We start from the raw sequence: 7,200 nt of genomic DNA on the forward strand, positions 1-7,200 counted from the left end.
GACAAAAAAGTGTTACATTTTAGTTGAATGTTAATCTACATAAGCTAAATACTGGATATCAGTAAATATGCTTCTTTAGCCATAAGTGAAATACCTACTTATTTCACTGCTGTGAATTGTTTACACAAAAAGGTAATTATTTGTTTAATTTTATTTTTATTTATTGAACTTTCATTTCAGAAAAAGCTTCTCTTCTTGAGCCATAAGTTAATGACTTAACAAGTTCAATGTTGGGTTGTTTACAAAAATAAGCTATTTCTATTCCAGCTAAATGTTTAAATATATACATGGGGAAAAAAGTACTTGGAAAATACATGTTGGAAGCAATGAAGCAATTAATATCTTTTAGTTCTCATCCTTATTTATTAGAATCTAGAACAGTAAATAAATGGTATGCCATTTGGTAATGTTCCATTACTTCCAATTACTTTTTAAACGTACACAGTGAATACTAAACTGAAGCTTGACTTTAAAATATGTTAAAGATTTTTTTTTTTTAAGAAAATTTAAAAATCGCAATCAAATCGCAATCGCAATATCAGTCAGAAAAATCGCAATTAGATTTTTTCCCAAAATCGTTCAGCCCTACTGCCAGGTATTAATTAATTAATTAATTAATTAATTAATCTGCCACTGCAGCGTTTTTGCCAGACCCAAGGGGTCGGGCTTACATGAGGCTTTGTACCTGTTTCGTCCATACATGGGCATGGTCACTTTGTCCTCCGGCCCCAGCCAAAAAAAAGTCTGTCACTTTGTCTTCCGGCCCCAGCCAAAAAAAAGTCTGTCCCCCAAAAAAGTCTGTCCATACATGGGCATAGAAGGGACACACGTCATGTGAAGCCCGGCCATTCAGATTTCAACCACTAGGGGTCTGGCAGTACCAGGTCTCCTGGTTCCCTTGTTTACCTTATTTCGAGTCTTTTTGAAGATCCACCGTAAAAAAAAATTCAACCCGGATGTAAACAAACAATGTCTCCTCTTTCCACCGGAACAAAAACATTGTAACCGCGATCGTCCGTTCTGTTGGCAGTTGAATATGGCTCGTTTTCACCAAAAACCAACATATTTTTCCAAAGAGACTTTGTGTAGAGGGAAATACTAACCCATACTTAGTACAGAGCCCTGTGGGACCCCAGTCAGCTAAGCCAGTGGTGGAAAAAGTACTCAAATGTTTTACTTAAGTAAAAGTATCAATACTGCAAAGTAGAAGTACTCTGTTACAAGTAAGAGTCCGGAATTCTACATTTACTTGAGTAAAAGTACAAAAGTACTAACCACTCAGCCATAGCTGAGTGGTTAGTGAGCCCGCCTAGGGAGCCAGAGGCCCTGGTTGCCCCAGGTGCGATTCCAGGCCACGCCAGCATATGTGTCGATGAAATTAAATTTGTCCCTGAGCAAGACTCTTAACCCCTAATTGCTCACAGGCCCTCATTGGAAACAAGCCCGCAAGGACTTTCATGAACGTCCTGTTAAAACGAATTATCCTAAAATGTACTTAAATACCAAAAGTTAAAGTACTAAAATGTTTGAAAATAGCCGATCTACAAGCTCACAACGCGTCAAGAAGTAATACCTGGTGATAAAAATCATCAGTGTTTCAAGTCATGAGCGCTGAGATGCGTTTGAACTTGTTTAAGAAATCTCGTCATAGGGATGTGAACTAATATGCCCCTATGTCTTCAGGGAACAGGAAGTTAGGAGTAAGCCTGCAGGGACCTTTAAAAAAAAAAGGAACAGGTTAAAGGTGAAATCCGTGCTCTCATTTTAACCACTTAAAGTTTAAATCTAGCAGGTCTGCCAAATGTTTGTCCAAGAATAGGGATTCGAGCTGGCTTCATGCAGTGTGTGTGTGTGTGTGTGTGTGTGTGTGTGTGTGTGTGTGTGTGTGTGTGGGTGGGTGGGCGGGCGGGCGGGCGGGCGGGCGTGCGTGCGTGCGTGCGGGCGTGCGTGCGTTAAGTAGTGATTGTTGCAGTGGATTTAAAGGTCTGTGATTTGACAGGGTTAATCCTATTACTGCACTGTCTGTGATCATGGCTCTGACAGACCACTGACTCAGACAGTCAGCTTCCATACATTGTCATAATATCAGTGGTGTAAAGTAACTAAGTACATTTACTCAAGTACTGTACTTAATTAAAGTTTTGAGGTATCTTTTTCACTTTATTTCCAATTTTCTGTACTTTTACTTCTACTCCACTACATCTCAAGGGAAATATTATACTTTTACTCTACTACAATCATTTGAAAACTGAAGTTACTACCGGTAGTTACTTTGTAGATTTTGATCCAATAGCCTAAATAGCCGATCTACAAGCTCACAACGCGTCGCATCACGACGCATTGTGAGCTTGTAGATCTGCTATTTTCAAAAGATTTTTATACATTTGAAAACGTGTGAAATGGGACATTCTGCATAACGAGTACTTTCTACTTTTGTACATTTTGATGCCAATACTTTTGTACTTTTACTCAAGTAAATGTTTAATTCCGGACTTTTACTTGTAACAGCGTATTTCTACATTGCAGTATTGATACTTTTACTTAAGTAAAACATTTTTCCACCACTGGTCATAATATCCATGCTCAATAACTCTTAGGGACAAAAAGCAATCGATGCCTTTTCCAGCTTCCTCTCAACTCTGTGCGTTCTTATTTATGCAAGGTTACATGTTTTAAAATGTAGGTCTTTATTGTTACATCTTGTGTGTACAGGTACATAAGAACAAATGTATTTTTGTTCGTCTCCTCGGGGGAATAATTATGAACAGAACAGTTTTGACCATTGTCCTAGAGCTTAAGGTGCTTGAAGGTGCTGTATATGCAAGGTTCTCAACAACTAGGTTACCAAAATCTATTGTAAACAGATTGTGAGCATTGCAGATGCTGTAAAGCAGTGTTTCCCAAACAAATATCCCTTTAATTGTTCGTTTCCTATTTTGTTTAATCATTACTTCAAAAGATTAAAACAAATATATTTCTCAATTCAAAGAAAATCAATAACTTTCCCCCACTGCTCCTAGTAGTTAGTTAGTAGTTAGACAAATGAGCTTATGTCCTGCATACTGTATGATATACTGTCTAAATGCAAGGGCTGTTAACCTAGAAACAGACACCATAGCTACAAACCATAATGAGAACTGATGTTCACTATGAATTGAGTACAAAAGGACCCCATTTGAGCCATTAGGCTTTCATAGGCTTTTTAATCCTATTTAGTTGACCTTGTATTCAAACTGTACTTTCATGTTCTTTGTTTCTGCAAACTTCTACATAAAGTATTCAATCAATCAATCAATCAATCAATCAATCAATCAATCAATCAATCAATCAATCAATCAATCAATCAATCAATCAATCAATCATGTACCGTAGGGGGCAATGACTCATACAGTTGTTTCCCCAGAGGTTTCTGTTTTCAACATTAGCCCTGGGCAACTCAGTTATTTTATTTTGTATTTATTTTTCTATGGTACAGTATAGTAGCCTATTTATTGTAGATGAGCAACAAGTGTGTGTCTTTCAACTAACCAACAGAGGGCAGCAATACTCTAAAACTGTCAGATCAGACTGTCAGACCTTCAAACTGTCAGACCTTCATTCAGCAGGGGCTGAGTGAAGGGCTAACTGGCCAGTTACATTACATACATACATACATACATACATACATACATACATACATACATACATACATACATACATACATACATACATACATACATACATACATACATACATACATACATACATACATAGTATATTAACGCTATAAACAAACCTACCCCATCCTAATTTCTGTATTATCATTTATTTATTTTTTGAAAAGTTAATTCTAGGTAGGCTTTTAAGGTAATTTTTGCTATAGAATACATTTATGCCTGGGACATTTTTGTATTGTGCATATTTAATGAGATGATTTGCATATTTGAACAAATTAGTGGAACTTATATAATAAATAAATGTTGACAATTGGCTGTAGGTAGACAGAGTAATGTCTTTAGGGCACAAGTTCGCACAACATATTCAAATTGTTATTAAATATGTGTTAATGATAAATTAGTTTTTTAGATTAGATTTAGCAGAGAAATTATACAAATTAGGTACATGTTTTTGTTTATTGTTAATGCATGAGTTCTTCTTTATAAGAACATCATAGCAAAGCGAATGTAGTTTTTTTTAAATATATTTCTTGAATTGTTTTGCCTTTATTGACAGTGACAGTAGACTAGAGACTAAACTTAGCAGGGGTATGACATTCAGCAAATGGTCCGGTAGGCCGGCAATTGAGCCGGAGACTCACTGATCAGAGCATTGTACCTGTGTGGTATGCGCCCTAATCACTAGGGTTGCCCCAGAAAACGTTGTTTTTTCTAAATTAGCCTAAATATCGTGGTGTCCCAGGGTGTGCATTGGACAGAAGAGGGACTTCTCAGAATGCCTTGGGGCACACATGTCTATTGTTCTGTTGTGGTTGTATCATATATTCAACATTTATTTTATGTGAGTGCAGGGAGATACCCTTAGTGACAGGGGTTGTGACATCGGGGACCTGTGTGCACCACAAATAAAAGAGTGTTCCTATGAGAGTGTTCCATTGGACATTACATTGTCAGCAGTGGGAAGTCATTGATGAAAGAAATCACTGCTGTCCTCAAACGTCTTGGCCAACGTCTCCGGGAAAAGCAAGAGAACGAGACAACCAGGTGCTCACCGGAGACACAAAAGTCAACAAAGTAAAAAATAAAATAGTAAAAGGTGCTCCTGGATCAGACATCAAATAAAAAATGGGAGATCCGGGCACTCAGAGTTAAAAGAGGGAGCAGCCTTTATTAAACCAACATGTTTCGACCACAAGCGGTCTTCATCAGGGCTAAAGTCTCAGGGAAGAGGTTGAGAGAGAGAGAGCTGGATGCCAGGGAGCAGACACTCACAGCCGGGTGACGGTACGGGATTATATCACCGAAGATGCTTCTACTGTACAGAAGGCGCCAGTGCAGCCCAAGCACACAGGCAAGAACGGCCTATAGGCAGCAATGCAGACCCTCAAGTTCAAAGTCTTGGTGCTGGGGAAACACTAAGCGTATTCCTCAATACCAGTGGTTATTGGCCTTCCCCAGGCCTCACTGCTCAGCTTCACCGACAAGGTTCCATTTATTTCCGCCACAACCAGGGGTCTCCAACAGCCACCACTACCTGTTGCTGGTTTCCACAGGTAGTGCACCACCTACTGTAGAAGAGGTGGTACAATGGTGATGGACCTATTGACGTCTACTGGGTCCAGGTTGAAATACTGGCTCAACTCAATGGCTGGTCTGACAGTGAAACAGCTGCCCACCTTGCATTGGCATGGGAAGTACAGGCGCTACAGCCGCTGAGGAGCCACAGACCAGAGCTAATGTTCTTATAGGCGCACTGGAGCAGCAATTTGGCCAGTCTGCCCTCGAGGATGAAGCAAGGAAACAACTGTCCACCAGATGGAAAGAAGAAAAGGAAAGCATAGCAGCCTATCCCACCAAACTGCATGGACTAATCCAACGCAGCTATCACACCTTACTGGGTCATATCCAGGAGCTGTTGGTACTACAAGCCTTTGTTGAAGGACCCCTCCTGACCATTTAGAGAATATATCTGTGTGTCCAGCCCACAATGCCCTCAAAGAAGCAGAATGCATTGAACTCATACTGCTGTATGTGTCATACAGTGAAGAGTCAGTACAGTGGATGTCTTTAGTCTCTCCATGCCAGTCACAATAGATGCCAAAAAAGGAAAGGCCAACACTCAGGGTTCTTCCGGTGTGGAGAATCGGGGCACATAGTGTGTAACCAAAGTCATAAAAGACAGGTCAGTCCCCTGGAAAATTGGGGAGTTGTGCAGCTTCCTGGGCCTGTTATCTTATTATCGCCAGTTCGTGCAGGACTTTGCAGCAATGGCAACGCAGTTACAGTGACGGATGGGAATTACGATATCCCCTGAACCCCTTGACCCACACAACCTACAACGAGAACAGGACAGAATTATCAATAAATGATTCAATTCAATTCAACAGTGATGTGGTTTACAGTGGGCCTGCCTCATTGCAATGAATGGATTGCTGTATCGCTGTGTCAACCGAAGGTCAAATTAAGTTAGGGTCTTCTTCAAACAAACAAACATAGCTGGCAGGAACATTTGAAGAGGTCTTACCTGCATCTGGAAACAATGTCTTAAGCAAGATCTTTGCACACCAGAGGACAATGGCTGGCAGCAGCAATTTGTTCCATACACACTCCAAACACTTCTAAACAGGTTAAATATAGTAGTAACACAAAAGTCTTTGACATGTTTGTTCTAGTGTTATGTATCTATTTTGATAGTTATTAGTTTTAAGGAAAGTAGAGCATACATTTCTGTCTCCCTTCCTTGCCAGGCATATTTATATTTTATTATTTTACGGCCTTATTACATGGGGGGAATAAAATCACATTTTGTGGTATTTATACTGCCTCTAGTGATTAGTTGTACAGGAAATATTTGTTATAACAACAACAACAACTTGGAAACTACAATTACCATGACCATATCAGAAATCACTCCCTACTCACTATAAACTGCATTAAAGTGATTCTTTCTTGTATCATCAGATGGCCAGCTCAGTGTTGTGTAGCAATGCCCTCGTCTCTGGTCCTAGGTCGAAGAGGCCGGCTTCTGAAGGTGGTCTGTTTAGGGGAAGGTGGTAATTATGTTTCGTAGCACTCGCATGCAGCGTTGACTGCCAAGCCCCACTTCTTCCTAGATGATTTGAAGCGGCTGACCCCAGTATGTCCAATGCTCAACAGGGTCCATTTCCAGCGTGGCAGGTCTTCACCTTTTACGCCATCTCCTGGGTTCCAGATGTTGTGATGTCAGATAAGCGAGACCCTTGGTGTCACCGTGGCCATAACTTCTTCTATGTGTTGCTTGAAGGACAGCATCGGATTTTGCTTCTCTGTTGTTAAGATTTTAAGGTCTACATTTTATAATTAATGGTGACCTGTGTAGTGTCTGAATGTGCATAATATGCATAATGTATGTTAATTGACCACCATAAACATGGACAAAGTTTACACTCCAAATTACCTTGCCGTGGATGACCTCACTCACAATTTCAGCAAATTTATATATATATATATATGATTATATATGATTAACTGAGAAAAGTTTGGTTGTAATCATTGAGATGAGAAA

The sequence above is a fragment of the Gymnoscopelus braueri genome (assembly GCF_963280865.1).
Source record: "Gymnoscopelus braueri genome assembly, chromosome: 18".
Lineage (NCBI taxonomy): Eukaryota > Metazoa > Chordata > Actinopteri > Myctophiformes > Myctophidae > Gymnoscopelus > Gymnoscopelus braueri.